Here is a 20,192-nt window from a genome sequence, read left to right as displayed (position 1 = left end):
ACAAATTACTGTTGAGCAATTGACAAAATTGAGCATAGTTATGAGAATATCTAGGTATGATCATTTATATAGGCATCACGTCCAAAACAAGTAGACCGACTCCTGCCTGCATCTACTACTATTACTCCACACATCGACCGCTATCCAGCATGCATCTAGAGTATTAAGTTCAAGAGAACAGAGTAACGCTTTAAGCAAGATGACATGACGTAGAGGGATAAACTCATGCAATATGATATAAACCCCATCTTGTTATCCTCGATGGCAACAATACAATACGTGCCTTGCTGCCCCTACTGTCACTGGGAAAGGACACCGCAAGATTGAACCCAAAGCTAAGCACTTCTCCCATGCAAGAAAGATCAATCTAGTAGTCCAAACCAAACTGATAATTCGAAGAGACTTGCAAAGATAACCAATCATACATAAAATAATTCAGAGAAGATTCAAATATTGTTCATAGATAAACTTGATCGTAAACCCACAATTCATCGATCTCAACAAACACACCGCAAAACAAGATTACATCGAATAGATCTCCACAAGAGAGGGGGAGAACTTTGTATTGAGATCCAAAAACAGAGAAGAAGCCATCTAGCTAACAACTATGGACTCGTCTGTCTAAAGTAAACTACTCTGTAGCGACCAGACCTCAAACGGTCCAATCTCTGTGCTCAGGTGTCATCCCTGGATCAGTAATGCTGACACCACATAATACTTGAAGGATTTATAACAAAGTAGCAATCACACACTTACTACATCGAGTGTCTCAAAAGAGAACTTATTACAATAAATATGGCTTAAGGCCATCTAATAACGATAACAGCGGAAGGCTTGGAAGATAAGTGAGTCCATCAACTCCAACGGCATCACTGAGTATAGAACCACGACCTAAAGGCACCTTAATCATCGTCTGAAAAGTCTGCAACATGAACGTTGCAGCCCGAAACGGGTCAGCACATGGAATATGCTGGCAATGTAACACATAGAGAGCAATGAAAGATATAGGCTATACTATATGCATATTTAGCTGGTGGAAAGCTCTATGGTTACAGTTTTACGTAAAGCCAATTTTTCCCTACTGCAAAGGAATACATTTTATTTAACTATCATGGTAGTTGTTAAACATTAAGAATGGTTCACAGCATTCTCAATCCCAATTAAGCATCAACATTAAACAAAACCCAACAAAATTAATTAGAGTAACATGATGAGATTCACATGATAATCTAGGTACTAAATACTCAAGATGTCCATAACTGGGGACACGGCTAACCATGATTAGTTTATACACTCTGTAGAGGTTTGCGCACTTTTCCCCACAAGACTCGATCTTCTCCGTTGGAATTCTCGCACTACATGGTGTTTGAGAAACGGATGACCGAGACATAGTCTTTCAGAAGCGCTAGCACCTTACGATCGGGTAGACGGTTACACCTACTTTCCCCTACATCTGCTAGTCTACCACTGTAAGAGTTCGCACGACTTACTCAACTATGCTAGAGCCCATAGTAGCTTGTGGCTGCACACGGAAGTTTCTAGCATGAATAATCTCATGATCACTTTGAGCCTGGGTGGCGGTCCAAAAGAAAACAGGCAATCGCTGGAATACCCAGGTGCCTCAATCCACCCAGATGTGTATTTAAGTTGCCACCTTAGATAAACCATTAATTTAACAATCTCACATCTGTCATGGACACACTCACCCAATCCACGTCTACTAGCATAGCATGGCATAATAAGCAAATGTAGAAGTAACTCCCAAAGGTTTGATAATAAAACAGGTGATAGGTACTACCTCAACTACTTCCCAAACCCACAATTTAATTAGATCCTAATCATGCAATGTGTGAGGGTTGATCTAATGCAATAAAAACTGGGTAGTAGGAGGTATGATCAAAGTGTTACTTGCCTTGCTGATGATCCAGGAAACCTAGCAATTCGAAGTAGCAAGCGGCGCACTCTGGGTACTCTATCGCAAACAAACAAGCATACAATAAGTACACAACTAATGCACGGCTAAAACTCGAATAAGAGATCGAACCAGAAAGTTCAACTTAAGAACTCTGATTGGCAAAAAGAATCAAATCAAACGAAGCAACGAAAGACAAACGGCAAAAGAAACAGGCTTCATTTACTATTCTGGATCTAGGGCAATTATTTACCGTAGCAAAAACTTGTTTGAGTTGGTTAAACGGAAAGAGGGTTTCGAGACGAAACTCCGGGCGCTTGAATTGCCTGATTCCGATAAACGAGCAAAAACTTATACTAGAACGAAAATCAGATCAGGAATCGCGATCAGAAAAATCACGGATTTAATCCGAGAAAAAGAAAAATGACGAACAGATTAAGGAACGGACGTTTGTTATCTGGATCTAAACGATGAACGCGTTCGTTAAAATGAACGAACGAGCGAACGCTCGCTAATAAAATAAACCGAAAAAAACGATCTAGAAAAAAACGAAACGAAAAACCGACGGAAACCGAACGGAAAACCGAACGGTTTTTTGAGAAAAACCGGCGGCGAGGTGAGGTCAACCTTCGGCGAGGCGAGGTGGCTCCGGCGGGCGGCAGGGCGGTGGCGTGGGGCGGCAGCGGCGCGAGGCGGCGGCGGCGGCAGAGGCGGCGGGGCGGGGTCACTAGGGTTTGGGGTCTCGGCTGGGCCTCCCCCCGGCTTATAAGGCCGGCTGGGCCAAGTGTCCGGGTCGGACACGGCCCGATAGGTCGGTTCGCGTTTAAAAAACAAAAGGAATAAATGAAAATTTGAAAAACGTGCATTTTTCCTAAATTCTAATAAAATAGCAAATAAAACCAAAATAAAATCTTATTTGATTTTATTATTAAATCCTCAATATTTCTTTATTTTGGGAAAGTCATTTTATTCACTCTCTCATATTTTTGTAATAGAAATAATTGAAGATAAAATAAATAAAATCAAATGATCCTATTTTCAAAATTTGATAAAACTCAAATATGAAAATAACGAAATCCCCAACTCTCTCCAAGGGTCCTTGAGTTGCGTGGAATTTCTAGGATCAACCAAAATGCAATAAAATATGATATGCAATGATGATCTATTGTATAACATTCCAAATTGAAAATTTGGGATGTTACAAACCTACCCCCTTAAGATGAATCTCGCCCTCGAGATTCGGGTTGGCTAGAAAATAGGTGAGGGTGGTCCTTCAGCAATTCTTCCTCTCGCTCCCAGGTGGCTTCATCCTTCGTGTGGTGGCTCCACTGAACTTTGCAAAACTTTATAACCTTGCTGCGGGTGACTCGACTGGCATATTCTAGAATCTTGACTGGTTTCTCCTCATAGGTCAAATCACTGTCCAACTGAATCGCTTCCAGTGGCACTGTGTCTCTCAGCGGTATATCAGCCATCTCTGCGTAGCACTTCTTCAACTGGAAAACATGGAACACGTCGTGAACTCCTAACAATCCTTCTGACAATTCCAACTTGTAGGCTACTTCTCCCATACGCTCCAAAACTTTGTATGGTCCTACAAAACGTGGTGCTAACTTTCCCTTGACTCCAAAACGCTTAACTCCTCGAAGTGGAGATACTCGAAGATAAACTCGGTCTCCGACTTCGTAAACTGTCTCCTTGCATTTAGAATCTGCATAGCTCTTTTTCTGGACTGGGCTACCTTGAGTGTGACGCCCCCGATTCAATCGTACACTAATCATACACGCAACGTGTACGATCAAGATCAGGGACTCACGGAAAGATATCACAACACAACTCTACAAATAAAATAAGTCATACAAGCATCATATTACAAGCCAGGGGCCTCGAATGCTCGAATACAAGAGCTCAATCATAGACGAGTCAGCGAAAGCAACAATATCTGAGTACAGACACAAATTAAACAAGTTTGCCTTAAGAAGGCTAGCACAAACTGGGATATAGATCAAAAGAGGCGCAGACCTCCTGCCTGGGATCCTCCTAAACTACTCCTGGTCGTCGTCAGCGGGCTACACATAGTAGTAGGCACCTCCCGAGTAGTAGTAGTCGTCGTCGACGGTGGTGTCTGGCTCCTGGGCTCCAATGCCTAGTCGCAGCAATCGGGTATAGAAAGGGGGAAAAGAGGGAGCAAAGCAACCATGAGTACTCATCCAAAGTACTCGCAAGCAAGGAGCTACACTACATATGTATGCATTGGTATCAAATGGAATAAGGGTATCATATATGGACTGAACTGCAGAATGCCGGAATAAGAGGGGGTTAACTAGTCCTATCGAAGACTACGCTTCTGGTAACCTCCATCTTGCAGCAGGAGAAAAGAGTAGATGGTAAGTTCACCAAGTAGCATCGTGTAGCGTAATCCTAACCGATGATCCTCCCCTCGTCGCCCTATGAGAGAGCGACCAACGGTTGTATCTGGCACTTGGAAGGGTGTGTTTTATTAAGTATCCGGTTCTAGTTATCATAAGGTCAAGGTACAACTCCAAGTCGTCCTGTTACCGAAGATCACGACTATTCGAATAGTTTAACTTCCCTACAGGGGTGCACCACATAGCCCAACACGCTCGATCCCCTTCGTCCGGACACAGTTTTCTGGGTCATGCCCGGCCTTGGAAGATCAACACGTCGCAGCCCTACCTAGGCACAACAGAGAGGTCAGCACACCGGTCTAAATCCTATGTCGCAGGGGTCTGGGCCCATCGCCCATGGCACACCTGCACGTTGCGAGGGCGGCCGGAGAGCAGACCTAGCAACCTCCATTACAAAGGAAGTTGCATTACGCGGTCCAACCCGGCACGCGCCGCTCAGTCGCTGACGTCACGAAGGCTTCGGCTGATACCACGACGTCGAGTGCCCATAACTGTCCCCGCGTAGATGGTTAGTGCGTATAGGCCAATGGCCAGACTCAGATCAAATACCAAGATCTCGTTAAGCGTGTTAAGTATCCGTGAACGCCGACCAGGGCCAGGCCCACCTCTCTCCTAGGTGGTCTCAACCTGCCCTGTCGCTCCACCTCAAAGTAACAGTCGGGGGCCGTCGGGTACTCAGGCCCACCACTACCTGGATGGAGCCACCTGCCCCTTCAGCCCCCATCTCCGAACAGTATCATAAGTAATGTAATAGTATAAGTATATATCATATGCCCGTGATCACCTCCCGAAGTGATCACGGCCTAGTAGTGTAGCATGGCAGACGGACAAGAATGTAGGGCCACTGATGGTAAACTAGCATCCTATACTAAGCATTTAGGATTGCAGATAAGGTACCAACAGTTGTAGCAACAATGACAGGCTATGCAACATAATAGGATTAACGGAAAGCAGTAACATGCTACACTACTCTAATGCAAGCAGTATAGAGGAGAGTAGGCGATATCTGGTGATCAAGGGGGGGCTTGCCTGGTTGCTCTGGCAAGAGAGAGGGGTCGTCAATACTGTAGTCGAACTGGGGGTCACCGGCAGCCTCGGGGTCTACCGGAAAGAAGTAACTGAGGGGGAACACAATAAATAACGGAGCAATCAAAGCATCACAAAGCGTAACATGGCAATACGCGGTGCTAGAGGTGACCTAACGCAGGGATAGGTAATACCGGCGAAGGGAGGAAACATCCGAGAAAGTATTCCCGGTGTTTCGCGTTTTCGGACAAATGAACCGGAGGGGGAAAGTTGCGTGTTCACTATGCTAGGGATGTGTGGCGGATGAACGGGTTGCGTATTCAGATTCGTCTCGTCGTTCTGAGCAACTTTCATGTATATAACTTTTTCATCCGAGTTACGGATTATTTTATATGAATTTTCAAAGTTTTATTCATTTTCTAAAATTCCTCGAATTTATTAATTCGAATAATAAAACAGTAAACTACTTTTATACCCACTGTGGGCTAGTCACAGTGGATGACCGGTGGGGCCAGTGAGCAGTGTTGACCTAGTCAATGTTTGACTAGTCAAAAGATGAATAGTACAAGTGGGTCCCATGTGTCATGGACTCAAGGAATTATTAACTTAATTTAATATTCTAATCAACAGTGGGCTCCATGCGTCATAGAGTATTATATGGGGCAGTTAGCACTAATAGTGATTAGATGGCCTAATTAAGATGAAGAGGGCCGGCTCCAGCCGCAAAGAGCCAGCCATGGCCACGGCTGTGCAAGCGCGTGGGCACGGGGCAGCAGAGCCTCGCCCGGCGGCCAGCAGGGGCACGCGGGGAGGAGGGCGAGCCCCGGCCGCGGCGGCCGACGGCGACCCAAGGAGGGCTCGGCCGCGAGCGACGGCTCCAGGGGGCGCAGGCAGCAGGAAAGAGACGGGCGCGGGGGAAGAAGCAGCGAGCGTGGGCGCGTGGGTCGCGGGACGCGGGCGCGCACAGGAAGAGTAGAGGGCAGCCGGGGCGCGGTGAGCGCGGGGCGCAGTGCGGCAACGGGTGCGGACACGGGCAAGGGCACGGCGACTATGTGAGGTGCACGGCCTGGGGCGCAGCGGTTGTGAGTGGCATCGGGGTGGCCGGATGGGGGCGGGCGGAAGGCGCAGCAAGTCGCCGGCGTGTGGCTCCGGCGAGGTGCGGCCGGTCGGAGCTGGGGGCCGCGGCTGGGCGAGTGGCCGGGCCTAGGCGAACGCAGCCGCGAGCAGTGGGGCACGCGCTCCGGGCAAGCAACGACGGCCCTCGGTGATGCGGTGTTGGGCGAGCGAGGTGTGGTCGGCATGGGTGCGGTCGGCAGCGTGATGGAGCAGCAGCTGCAGCAAGCAGAGTAGTGGGTAGCAATGGTAGCAGCAGCGACGGCTCAATCACGCACATACGCGTACACGGGAGCTCGGACGAGTTCGGGGGCGGCCGCTACGGCAACAAATCGAGGCGGGAAGAAGGGGGAATCGAAGGAGGGCCTTACCACGGTCGCATAGAAGGGGACGACGAGGTTGGGGACGCATTGAAGGCGGCGGATCGACCGCCGGTGGCCGCGGATGCAGTCGGGGAGGAATGATAAAGACAGCGGCGATGCGGCGTCCCGACTCGATCCACTTGATGATGAAGAAGAAGCCGTCCATGGTGAAGCTCCCGGACACGCTAGGTCAGCACGGAGGCAACGTTGGCCGCGACGACGACATGGCGGCAGACGAGCTCGGGATCGAGCAATTGGAGAGGGAGAGGGGCAAGTGGGGGAAGGGGATTAGGTTTTCGGGGGGCGCGAGGGAGAGGGGTTATAGGCCAGGGGGAAGGCCGGATGGCCACCACGCAAGGCTCGGCCGGCCATGGCACCTCGGATGGCCTCCACGCCTCCGTTATGTTTTTTTTTTGAGACACACGCCTCCGTTATGTGAACAGAGGAGAGGGGAGACTCCAAGTGGGCTGGGCTGCACTATAGCTTAGCAGGCCTGAGTGCACAATAGGCTTATTTTTTTTTATTGCGGCATCAGAATCGATCTCCGGGGCAATGTCCACAGGACGGACAGCAGCATCAGAATCGATCTCCGGGGCGATGTCCAGAGGACGGACCGCGACATCGAAAATGATCTCTAGGTCGTTGTCCACACGGACTGTAACACCCCTGTGTAATGATGCTATAGTAATTCCGGAGATCAAGCTAATCATTTTGCTAAAACAGTGCTTAGTCACTTTGATCAATATCTCATTTCAAATTCCAGTTGAATTCAATTTCAAAATTATGAGTGAAGTTCAATTTGCTCAAACATGAAATCTAAAATGTTCATCATGTGGTTAATAATCCTCTGTTGATATTGGTGGTGAACCAACATTTTTGCAAAATGTCTAAATGGCCTAAACCAATTAAAGCACTGGTTAAAACAATAATTTAAATGCTATTTAAAATTATAAAAATGCTAACATGTTTTATTTATTGCTAAACTAATTGTAGTAGTAGCCTAAAACATGACGATATCTTAGGTGTAAGTTTTATAATTTATAAATTGTTTTGGTTTTGAAAAGTTTTGGAAAACAGAAAGTTTTAAAAGAAAAGGAAAAGCATAGGAGACAGACAGAGAGAGAGAGAAAAACCCCTGCCCCTGGGCCATGGCCCATCCTAGCAAGCCGGCCCACCTTCCTTGTCAGGTCGCCCCTTCCCCCTCCCTGTTTCTCCGATCGTGCCCACGGTCGCAACCGAGCCACCTCGCCAGTGACGACGGCGGATAAGGCCCTCGTGCCTCCTCGATCCCCTTTCCCACTCACCTGCCCTCCTTGTTTTCTCTCTCTCTCTCTCTCGTCTGTGCTCTCTCCCCTCCAAATCTGCCTCGGTCGCGCCTCTCAGTCGCCGCTCATCACACTCTACCGTGGCCACCAGCCAGCCTTCGCCTCGCCAACGTGCCCCAGGCTCTGCCTCGACCTCCTCATCCTCCCCGCTCAGCCACGCAGACCATGACGGCCTCGCAGCACTGCCATGACCTCGCCTTCGCCCTCGGCTCCGACGAACGCCGCCGCCCCGAATCCACGCCACTGCTGCTCCTAGTCACCCACCGGGCCACCGTGTGCCCCCCACCTTCTCCCTCTCCTTGCGCGTCTCCGCCTCCTCTGCAGCTAGCTCGCATCGTAGCTGAGCTCCGCCGTCCGCTATGGCTGTCGGGCTCGCGCATCCAGTGCTTCTTTGCCCACATCGGTGATCCCCACTTGCTCCTGGCCCTCCCAGGAGGCCAGTGAGCCCCTTAGCTAGCCAGCTAGCACCCCGCGGTCCCGATCCCGTGCTCGCCCGAAGCTGCCGACACCATTGCTCGTCGCCGATGCCTTTGCCGGCCACCTCCGCCCGTTCCAACGCCGCAGATCGATGAGCGGAGGAGTATCCGTTCGAACGCAACAAAAATCACGCAAAATAATGCCCTACCACGGTTTTCCGGCTTGTGGTGGTTCGGCCGCCGCGTTTGAGGTCGTCAGAGCTTACTCCAGCAACGCCGCTGACATGGATGGCCCTGTAGCCCACCCTGGGTCGCTGCAGTTGGATCCCCTGAGCCATATTGACCATGTTGACTTGCTCAACATGCTGACTAGGCCACCCAGTACCACAGACAGATGGGTCCCACCCTTTAATTAACCAAACCACATTTTCAAATAATTAGTTTAACCTAATTACCCCATGATAGATGGGCCTAGTAGGTTAGTTGGCTAATTCAGATTAGTTCTTAACACTATTACCCCCCCCCCACTGTCATTGACAGGTGGGTCCCAGGCATCAGCTTGACCAGTCAAACTTGTTGGTTGACTGCTGATGTTAGTGTGACGTCAAGTTGACACAATAATCCTTTTCGAATTAAAGATATTTCCAGAATTTCATTAAAACTTAGAAAATTAATATAAAATAATCTATAACTCGGATGAAAAAGTTTTATACATGAAAGTTGCTCGGAAAAATCCAACAAGTCCGAATACGCGATCCGTTCATCTGTCACATGCCCCTAGCATGCTGAACATGGAACCGTCCCCTCTTTTCACGTGTCCGGAATTCACCTAACACTGGGAATTCATCCTCGGACATTTTTTCCCTTCGTTTGCAACATATAGTACTACATTATGTCAACCCTAGCTCTGCATATCGTCATGTCATGCTTAGTGACGCATCTGTTTGCACTGTATTTACTGTTTCTTCCCCATCTTCTCTCCCATAGACCACGAGACCGATGATGCCCATGTGATCGACTACGTCGCCGATGACACTTCTTTCTTTTCAGAATAGCTTCCAGGCAAGCAAACCCCCCATTGATCTTACCAATTTCAACCATTCCCTTCTCTCTTATGCTTGCATTAGAACTGCTACTATTTTTGTATCATCCTACTCTGATGCATAGCCTGTTTTTGTTACCTGCTTTCGTACCTAACCTGCTTATTCTAAATTGTTTAGTATAGGTTGGTTAGAGATCCATCAGTGACCCCCACCTTGTCCCAGTTTCCCCGCTTTATGTTCGATGACTCGATCAACGTCCAGGCCCGACACCGCACGTCACCCCCCTAGTTGTATGACTCTGCGGAGTTATTATCAAGTGCCGAGGGTGATACCTCGTCAGCACTTCTGATGTTAACCCTGTAGTGTAGCTATTCGGTCATGCTCATCGAGGGTGATTCGTCCTTCACAACTTTTGATAATGACACTGTCGTGCAACCTCTCAAGTGTGGACCAAGGAGGGTGATTCCTCCAAGTCCACCTTGATGGTTACATCGAGTGGGAATCCATCGAGGGTGATTCCTTAGGTTTCCCCCTTATTGTTTCAGACACACAGTTACTTTGACTTACCACAGAACCATGATGACATCAGGTCGGCCCCGAGAGGTACCAACGAGTGATGTGAAGTCGGGTTGATCTAGAGGATACCCACAAGTTTTCCACACAGCGCGGCTGGGCATTCTTAGCCCTTGTCGTAAGTCCGTGAGACAGGGCGACAGGACCACATATCATGGATCATTGATCATTACCGTGCGCTACCAAGTCACTAATGATTTGGATATTTGATTCGAATAGGCCTCTGGCCATTTCGCACTGACCAGCACGCAGGAATAAGAATGGGCACTCTACATCATATGTATTAGCCGAAAGCTCTTCGGACGTCAGCAATGGAGCGGCATGCGTCGGTTGGACTGCGTAAGCACCTGCCTTTTAAGGGGGCAGCTAGGTCTGATCACCGGCCGCCTACTTAATGTGCCGAAGAGCAAAGGGCGATGGGCCCAAGACCCCTGCGTGCTTAGGATGTAGACCGGCGCGCTGGCCTATCTGTTGAGCCTAGGTAGGACTGCGGTGTGTTGATCAGCCGAGGGCGGACATGACCTGATGGTGTGTCCGGCCAGAGTTGATTGAGCATGTTCGGTAAGTTTGTGCACCCTTGCATGGAAGTATCTATTATATACTTAAAACAGAAGTAAAACAAACCATTACGTGCGTCCACATAGATTAAATTATTTTGATCATTTATTTTATCTTTTAACGGCTGAGATTAAAATATGGAAATGTTACGTAAAAATATGTGTACATGTACAAGTAGTAAAACATGCCACGTACAAACAATGCACATAGGTTCCATCCGAACGTCAACTAGCCCGCAGAAACAGAAAAAATATATTTCAATCAATGGGTCAAGGAATCAAAAATAATAGGAAAGCTAAACAAATAAGGACAATGATTGGACCTAACCAGACCTCACATGAGAAAACAGGAACCATGACACGAAAAAAGACCGATCTGCTTTCTCCACGGTCACAACCACCTGAACCCACACACCTCCACCCATATATAAATGAGTACAGCCGGCCGCAGAAGCACACACCCAAAGAATTAGAAGTCAGCAAAGACGTCACACGCGACTAGGCAACTCGACGTCGACACGAAAAGCCACCTCAGCCACCTCCAGCCGCTTCACTTGACGTCTGATGAAGTCACGCCAAAGCACGCTCAACGCATGACGAAGCCACGCCCAGCTACTCCAATCGACATCGGACGAAGGGACGCCAAAGCACTTTTGGCCTGAATCATCAGATAATTTAGTAATTGTTATTAACAGTCTTATTTTCTCTAGATATAATCTTTATAAATATTTTATCAATTGAAAAATTGTTCCCTATTAATATTCAAGGCAAAACACTATGGCATGTAACAAGTTGAGCGACTTAAATACAAGGGGACATCACTGGAACATTCAAGTAAAACAAATGTGAATATGGGATTCATTCAATCCTACCACCGATGAGCTTATTAGCCTACATATGATACACGTGCAAAGTAACATCACAAATCGACCAAATAATCGATGCGGAGATCCCAGACAAAGATGACGATCCGGACGGATATGAAACTGTGGAAAATTTCATGATGCACGGGCCTTGCAGAGTGTCAAATACAAAATCATCATGCATGATTGACAACAGACGCACTAAGCACTTCCCAAAAGGATACAATGTCGATACCACAAACGATGAGGATGGCTTTCCAGTATATAGAAGGCGAGACAATGGAAGGAAGATCAAAAAGGGAGGAGCAATGCTCAACGATAGATTTGTCATACCCTACAACCGAAACCTTTTGGCCAATTCCAAGCTCACATAAATGTCAAGTGGTGCCACAGGCCAAGGTCAATCAAGTACCAACCTATTTAAGAACATCCATAAAGATGACGACCAGGTAACAACCTTGCTAAAGGGAAGAGATGCGGCAAATGACTATGATGACATCAAGAAATACCTAGAGATGAGATACATATCAACAACTGAAGCATGCTGGCAAACATTCCTGTTTGATATACACCATCATGATCCACCAGTCGAGAGACTACCATTCCACATTAAAAATGAGCAAGAACTTATTTTTCCGGACTCGACTGACATAGAGAAGATAGTAAGAAGGCCAGGATCCACGAGTACTAAGCTCACTGAGTGGATGGAGGCAAACAAAATACATGAGGCGGGAAAAGAATTAACCTATGCAGAATTACCATCAAAATTTGTATGGAAAAGCGAAACCAAAACCTGAGGAGCGGAAAAGGGGCTTCGCTATTGGGAGAATCTACTATGGACACCCTGCAAGTGGAGATAGAGAAACTAATGAGGCAAGCAAGAAAAACACTAAAGGACTATCCAGACATAGAACTACGAAATGCTATAGAACTTGAACAACTTGGGAACAGAATGATAAACGAAGAACTTATCTACGACATGGAGGCACTAAAGAATGAGCACGAAACCATAATAAGCAATGTCAACCACGGCTAGAAAATGACCTTTGATGCAATAATAGAATCAGCTGAGAAAGGACTTGGAAAACAGATATTTGTAGAAGGCTATGGTGGCACAGGAAAAACTTACCTATGGAAAGCAATTACAACGAAGCTACGATCAGAAGGAAAGAAAGTGATTTCGGTAGTATCATCTGGCATTGCAGCTTTGCTCCTATAAGGTGGAAGAACAGCGCACTCAAGATTCCACATTCCAATAAATACCACGGAAGAATCAACATGTGAAATAAAACAAGGATCACATTTGGCTGAACTGGTAAAGAAAACCTCGGTGATATTATGGGACGAGGCTCCTATGACAAACACTGCTTCGATGCACTAGAAAAAAGCCTTAGGGATATTCTAAGGTTCACAAACCAAAATAGTGACGAAAGGCCATTTGGTGACATGACAGTTGTGCTAGAAGGCGACTTCAGAAAAATACTTCAAGTGATAACAAAGAGCAGATAGTAAATGCCTCGGTCAAAGGTCATACCTACGGAAGTACTTTTAAATATTTTTCTAACTGAAAACATGCGGCTAAAGTTTGTCAGAAGATCCAATACAAAAGCAAAATGTGGCCGAATTTGTAGAATGGATCAAATTGCGATAAAAAAATGATGAAGCAGATGATTGGGTAAGAATACCTAAAGGCCTACTTCTACTTAAAGGAGAAGACCCCAAAGAAGAGATAGTAAAAATCACGTACCCAAACTTGCAGCAAAACTATCGTAACAGTGAATTTGTCGAAGAAAGAGCAATACTTTGTCCAAGGAATGAAATAGTTGAGAGAAGATAAATTACTACATAATGAGCCAAATACAAGGTGAAGAGATGACATACCTATACTTGGACACTGTATGCAAGGCAACAATGAATTACAACACAATGGAGAATATGTGTCTAGTAGAGTTCCTCAACAACATGACCTTCCCAGGAATTCCAATCCACGAGCTAAAACTGAAGGTAGGCTTGCAGGTGATGCTCCTACGGAACATCAATCAAGCGGCAAGTTTATGCAATGGCACAAGAATGACTATCACACAGCTGGGCAAAAGGTACATTGAGGCACAAATAATCACAGGAACACACGTCAGTGACAAGATATACATACCTGAAATCATTATGTCACCAAGCGACTTGAAGTGGCCCTTCGTGCTGAAAAGAAGGCAATATCCTCTATCAGTTTATTTTGCAATGACTATAAATAAAAGCCAATGTCAATCCCTAAAGAAGGTGGGCCTATATTTGCCTAAGCAAGTCATCTGCCATGGGCAACTATATGTGGCATTATCAAGAGTCACATACACAGAAGGATTAAGGGTGTTGATTGACAACATAGAGTGCCCAAGCGAAGATAGCGCAAAGAATATATATAGTATACAAAGAGATCTTCTAATTTTAGAAGATCTCTTTGTAAATCATGACCTTAGTAAGAACATGACAATGCATATTATTATTGCCATACACTGCTTTCATGCATACAAATGTTAACAAGTATGTACATGTAGCTTCCTTTCTGTATGACGACAATCAATCGGTACATATTAATTTAAAAATATATACTTCATTGATTCTTATTATAGCGGATGAGCTTTAAAGATGAAAAGGTTACGTAAGACATAGAGCGCGTACACAATAGATCATTGACACATCTACAAGGACTTCTCTTTTTTTCCCTAGAGAGGATGTACAGGGAAGTCCAACATGCATACGTACACATTTTAGTTAGAAAAAGCACACCAACTTCAACTCAAAAAGAAAAGGCACACCAACTTCCGTGAGATAACACACGTATAGGGGAGTCCAACACGCATACAAAGACATTATTTAGAAAAGGAAACCAACTAGAAAGAGCAAACTACAAGAGGTCTGTTATCGGGAATAAAAAGCACATACATGGCAGAAAAAACACAAGAAGGTCTATACCAAATAAAAAACGCCTTATCAGATAATAATGAAAATATATATGAGTCTTCCCCGAACATGTATGCCGTACATGGAAGAGATGTGTCCCTGTCTATCTAGGATTCTAATTGAATGCAAATCTTATTTTTGCAAAAAAATCAACACTAATTTGCAACTCCCACATGCACACATGCAAACAGGAAAGCTAGCATACATGTATGCATGCTTATCTCCATACTTGCATGACAAATAAGAAAATAGACACCTATAATACTATAGCTAACACATCAAAATATCCCATACACTTATCAACCTACCGCGCATTGAATACAGAAGCGATGAGCGTCCAACTAATTGAAATATCAAATCCATAGATTCGTACAGGATCTGCATTAGATGAGTTAAGAAAACATTGTATCTGGTGAACACCCAAAAATTGATTTTAAAATTAATTTTGTAATAAAAAATGTTTGGAAAAGAATCAAAGGTATTCTATATGAAGTCCATAAAAAAGAATCCAGTAAATTAAAATAAGAGGATAATTTAGCAATTTTCAATGAGTAGTTACATTTTCTTAGATGAGCAAGTTACATACTAATTAATAACCAAAAGATAAGCATGATTGCAACTGTATTGTCGTAATCAAGGAATGCAATTAAAACATGTTTAGGCGAAGGAACCGAGATGATAAGGCGAGACTGAACAATGTTTAGACTTGATCTCATGGCGGCAATTTTTCAAAACAATATAAAAACATAGCCAGACACTAAGAGATGAGATGTGGAAGAGGTAAATCATGACCTTAGTAAGAACATGGCAATGCATATTATTTTTTCCATACACTGCTTTCATGCATACAGATGTTAACAAGTGTGTACATGCAGCTTCCTTTCTGCATGGGCTGAAGTTTTTTTGAATAATAACCACTCTAATAAACATGATTCTCAGAAACCATATTAGCCGACAAGATTCCATAATCAAGATAAGAAACTATATGTGTAGCTAATTCAGACGCCTTACATTTGTGTGTGCACCATATAACATTGTGTATGTTCACCATATAGCAGTGCCTCTACATGGTAATTAAGACGCAAGAAGCCAACAACAAAACTAGCCGCACCTAAATCGCTGAACTTGAAAACTTAACCTGCAGCTAGACGCATGCATGTCTCACATTAAGTTGATGCTTCTGTTACCTAGATCGGTAAAAGTGCATCTAAAATTCCTTTGTTTTACTGTCAATCAATAATTAAATGCAAGGGTCTGTTGCTAGGTTCAGTTAGACTTAATTCCAGCAGATCCATATGTTTGCTTTACTGTGTTCTCTACTACAGAATTCAGAGAACAAGTATAAGTGCACTTCTCCACACAGAAATTTTTGGTATAATTTCTGATTTCGCACGAAAAGTTGTTTAGTAACGGGAAGATAAAATCTTATTCTAATTTCTATATCATTCAACTTAAAAAAACTTATATGGTTCAAATAACACTTACATTTGGTAGAAGTCTGGACAGCAGGAGGGCAACAACTAACATCGACTCGCAGAAGATACTCACGTCTTGCATATATTTCTTCATCCGCGAACTCCCTCAATGCCTTCGCAGCTCCAACATCCAAAAACTCTGGCTACGACAACTTTGAGTAGCACAACCCGCGTTCTCACTGGACATCTCCGTGACCGCGTTGCCAGGGTCGACGAGTTCGCCGAGATCCACACGCTCACCCAGCCACATGTGCCACCACCAAGGAAGAAAAATCAGGAGAAAAGAAGCGACATGCGGATCTGGGATAGCATGAGGATTAGTTTCCTAATGGGGCACATCGACATTGTCCTTCGCCGGCGGCAAATTGGAAGAAATGGCGGATGTGTATGAGGTGCCTGGTGGGGATCGTATGGGAGGAGAGTTCTTTTTTTTACTGAGAGGGAAAGGAGAGAGAGTTCTATGTAGATATCTTTTAGGGCTGAGAGTTCTGTGTAAATGACTGGGACTGGGACTACCGGCTGTTTTACTTAGAAATTTTTTTATACGGAGTGGTAATCATCTTCACTCTAATGGGCTTGCAGAAAAGTATGTTAGGCATGACACATAATACATCTTTTCTTTTTGCGGGGACACATCATACATCGGCTATGCAAGATTGGGTATATATATATATATATATATATATATATATATATATATATATATATATATATATATATATATATATATATATATATATATATATATATATATATATATATATATATATATATATATATATATATATATATATATATATATATATATATATATAGGGTCGTGCTATTCGTCACCCTGGGTGAGGAATAGTTATTCTTCACCCCCTCTCTATTTTGACGTCAATGCATCGTATTTTTAGGTTTCTTAAATTTTGTCTTATTTCATACGTAAAAAGAGAACGTAAGAAAATATATACTCGCCGTAAAAAATATTTTATGTTATGTAAAGTTATGAACGTAAAAACATACATAAAAATGCGATATTTATGGTCTTATAACCTATTTTTTTTGTTTTCTTATACCAAATTTTATGTAGTGAATCAATATGAATGTAACTATTTGTAATCCAAACGTAATTTGTTTATGAAGCGACCGTAAGATTACCTTGGGTGAAGAATAACTTATTCTGCACCCTAGGTGATGAATAGCAACACTATATACATAATATATATATATATATATATATATATATATATATATATATATATATATTACTTCTCGGTATACACAGATGCAAACATTAAAAACCATGAATGTGCTGGTGAAAAATGCTCTTAAAAAGATGGAACTTATACTTCCCCCAGAAAATAGATGAAACTTATCCATTGTTATTCAAAGGATCAGATATGATACAAATCTTTATATTTTTCACCATTAGATAATCAGCAAGATTAGTACGAATCAACAAACATTTTTGAATGATAGGAATATATATAAATTACATGCCAAAATTCATGTTGGAAAATAAACAACTTTTAGCATTTCTCAATGTACTATAAACAATTCAAAATGAATGTCATTTAATGCGATAAAAATAAGAACAAAATGTCAGGCCAAACTAAAATAGGAGTAGATAGAGAAATTGGAAACTACATATGAATAGTGAGGCTCTAAAAAATATTATAAAATTATGTACACTACATGTTCAAATTCATAAATTCAAACAGAAGACATCAACTGCCCCAAATATAAAACATACCGCGCAAATGCGCGGGTGCACCCGCTAGTTCTATTTATTCAAATAGCCGTGTCCACGGTAACAGACGCTCGGAATTGTATCCCGGTCGATACAACTAGAGATTGTTGCTGAGGCATGTAATGGAAATGATGGCTCCGGGATTGTTTTCTTGCAAGGAGTCAAGGAAGTGATCTCTGGGCGATGTTACAACATACATGCTAATAACGTAATACTACTCTTATCTCTTCTGATGCCGCACGATTCTTGAAGATGCTAGTTTTCGATAGGCTAGGCCTTCCCCTTCTCTTCTAGCATTCTACAGTTCAGTCCACAAATACAACCCATTCCTTTGATACAGATGCATACTTAGTCTAGATCTGATGTAAGTCTTGCAAATACTTTGTATGAGTACTCATGGTTGCTTTGCTACCTCTTTTTCACCCATACCCGATTGTCGCGACCAAATGACGGATCCCAGGAGCCAGATGATGCCACTGACGACTACTACTACCCCGAGGGTGCCTACTACTACATGATGGCCTCCACCGACGAGGAGTAGTTAGGAGGCTCCCAGGCAGGAGGCCTTGCCTTTTCGATCATGTTCAGCTAGCCTTCTTAAGGCAAACTTGTTAACTTATGTATGTACTCAGATATTGTTGCTTCCATTGACTCTTGTGTATTCGAGCTTATGTATTCGAGCCCTCGAGGCCCCTGACTTGTAATATAAAGCTTGTATTATTTCACTTTGTGTCTAGAGTTATGTTGTGATATCTTCCCGTGAGTCCCTGATCTTGATCGTTCACATTTGCGTGTTTGATTAGTGTACGATTGAATCGGGGGCGTCACAAGTTGGTATCAGAGCCGGCTGCCTGTAGGTAGCCCCCCTTCCAACTCCTTGGCCGAAGTCGAGTCTAGTCACTACAAAACTTTTACTAACATGGTTTTGTGTCTTACGGGCCCATGTTGCCATTGGGTGGTTTTAGGATCTTTTCCTCCTCGTCTATTCTCTAGGATTCTGATCTCTCTTCCATTCGGGTTAAACGAATTTACTAACTCAAACATTAGGATCTCGTGACCACATTCACCCCAAAGTTGGATCAGCCATAGTTATTCCTTATAATAGTATTTTGAATAGTACACACAGTGTCGTCTTGACTACTATGTGGTATCCATCATATCTCTTTTATTATGCATGTTTCATCATGAATGATCCTTTGTCTTTACAAATGCTCGATGCTGAACTACCCCTGTTACATGTTAGCGGGATGGTTAGACCCACTGGTCATGGCCGTGGTGGCAACGCTCCACCACCGCCCGAATTCAGGGTCGGAATGATGCAGCAGTTTGAGCTTAATCGCCAGTTCATGGAAGGAATGATGGCTCAGTTTCCTCGCCCCAACATGAATCAACAGCCAGCCCCAATAACTCTGCAGGATTTCATGTACCTGAGCCCAACTATTTACCGCTATTCAACTCAGCCCCTTGATGCTGATAACTGGCTCCATGACATCATGTATGAAATGGGGTCTGCTAGTGTGGCCCCTGCTAGCTATGTCACCTTTGCATCATTCTTTCTGAAGGGTCCCGCTGCTCAATGGTGGGACAACCACACGCGTACCATACCTGTTGGAATGGTCATCACTTGGACGGATTTCCAAGCCACTTTCCGTGCCTGCTTCTTTCCTTGGGAAATCATGGATAGGAAGAAGCACGAGTTCAGTAACCTCACCCAAGGCAACAAGTCGGTTGATGCTTATCAGCGGGAATTACTAGACTTGTCCCACTATTCCGAAGAAGACATTGCTACTGATGCTCGCAGATCATGACGGACTTCACCCTGATATCAAGCTAGGACTGCTCGTTCATGACTTTGCCGACTTCGCCACCTTGGTGAACAAGGCTATCCAGGTTGAGACTGGTCTTCAGGAACATTAGGGATCTCTTAGGCGCAACCGTGACGCTGGCTCATCTTCGGGCCCGTCAGTGCATAATAGTCGGGTATGGATCCCCCATAGCATGTACCGTCATATGGCACATGCACCAAGACAGTCTTATGCTACACCACGTCTGCCTCCACCACCGGCGAGCAGCTTCTTCAAACTGCACCACCCCAAGCTCCTGCTCCCAACCCCAATGATGGACTATGCTTCAAGTGTAACCTTCTAGGTCACCGTTCCAGAAACCCTGAGAATCAGAACCAGCTGGCTCTGCCTTCTACTGGCCGTAACAACCGGCCCTGCAACAACAATGCCATGCATTATGGTCGTGGCCAGGCTAATCATGTTGATCTGAATGAAGCTCAAGACCAACCTACTACTGTGATGGGTGTTGGAAATATGCCCTAGAGGCAATAATAAAAGCATTATTATTATATTTCCTTGTTCATGATAATTGTCTTTATTCATGCTATAATTGTGTTATCTGGA

At 44.3% G+C, this 20,192-nt stretch overlaps 1 long non-coding RNA gene across 4 annotated transcripts; it reads right to left on the bottom strand.

Annotated features, from left to right (window-relative positions):
- Positions 1–10,986: 10,986 nt before the first annotated feature.
- Positions 10,987–16,534, bottom strand: LOC123061146 (uncharacterized). 4 transcript variants are annotated; one of them, XR_006428559.1, is made up of 6 exons: positions 16,060–16,534; positions 13,772–13,815; positions 13,501–13,644; positions 12,749–12,832; positions 11,953–12,463; positions 10,987–11,414 (listed from the first exon to the last, which is right to left on the bottom strand). It is a non-coding gene; the product is annotated as an uncharacterized lncRNA (long non-coding RNA). The 4 variants fall into 4 exon arrangements; XR_006428560.1 differs by having other exon boundaries at positions 12,365–12,463; XR_006428558.1 differs by having other exon boundaries at positions 12,413–12,463.
- Between the last annotated feature and the right edge of the window lie 3,658 nt (positions 16,535–20,192).

The sequence above is a fragment of the Triticum aestivum genome, chromosome 3A, assembly GCF_018294505.1.
Source record: "Triticum aestivum cultivar Chinese Spring chromosome 3A, IWGSC CS RefSeq v2.1, whole genome shotgun sequence".
Lineage (NCBI taxonomy): Eukaryota > Viridiplantae > Streptophyta > Magnoliopsida > Poales > Poaceae > Triticum > Triticum aestivum.
This window is presented reverse-complemented; position numbering and strand designations above follow the sequence as displayed.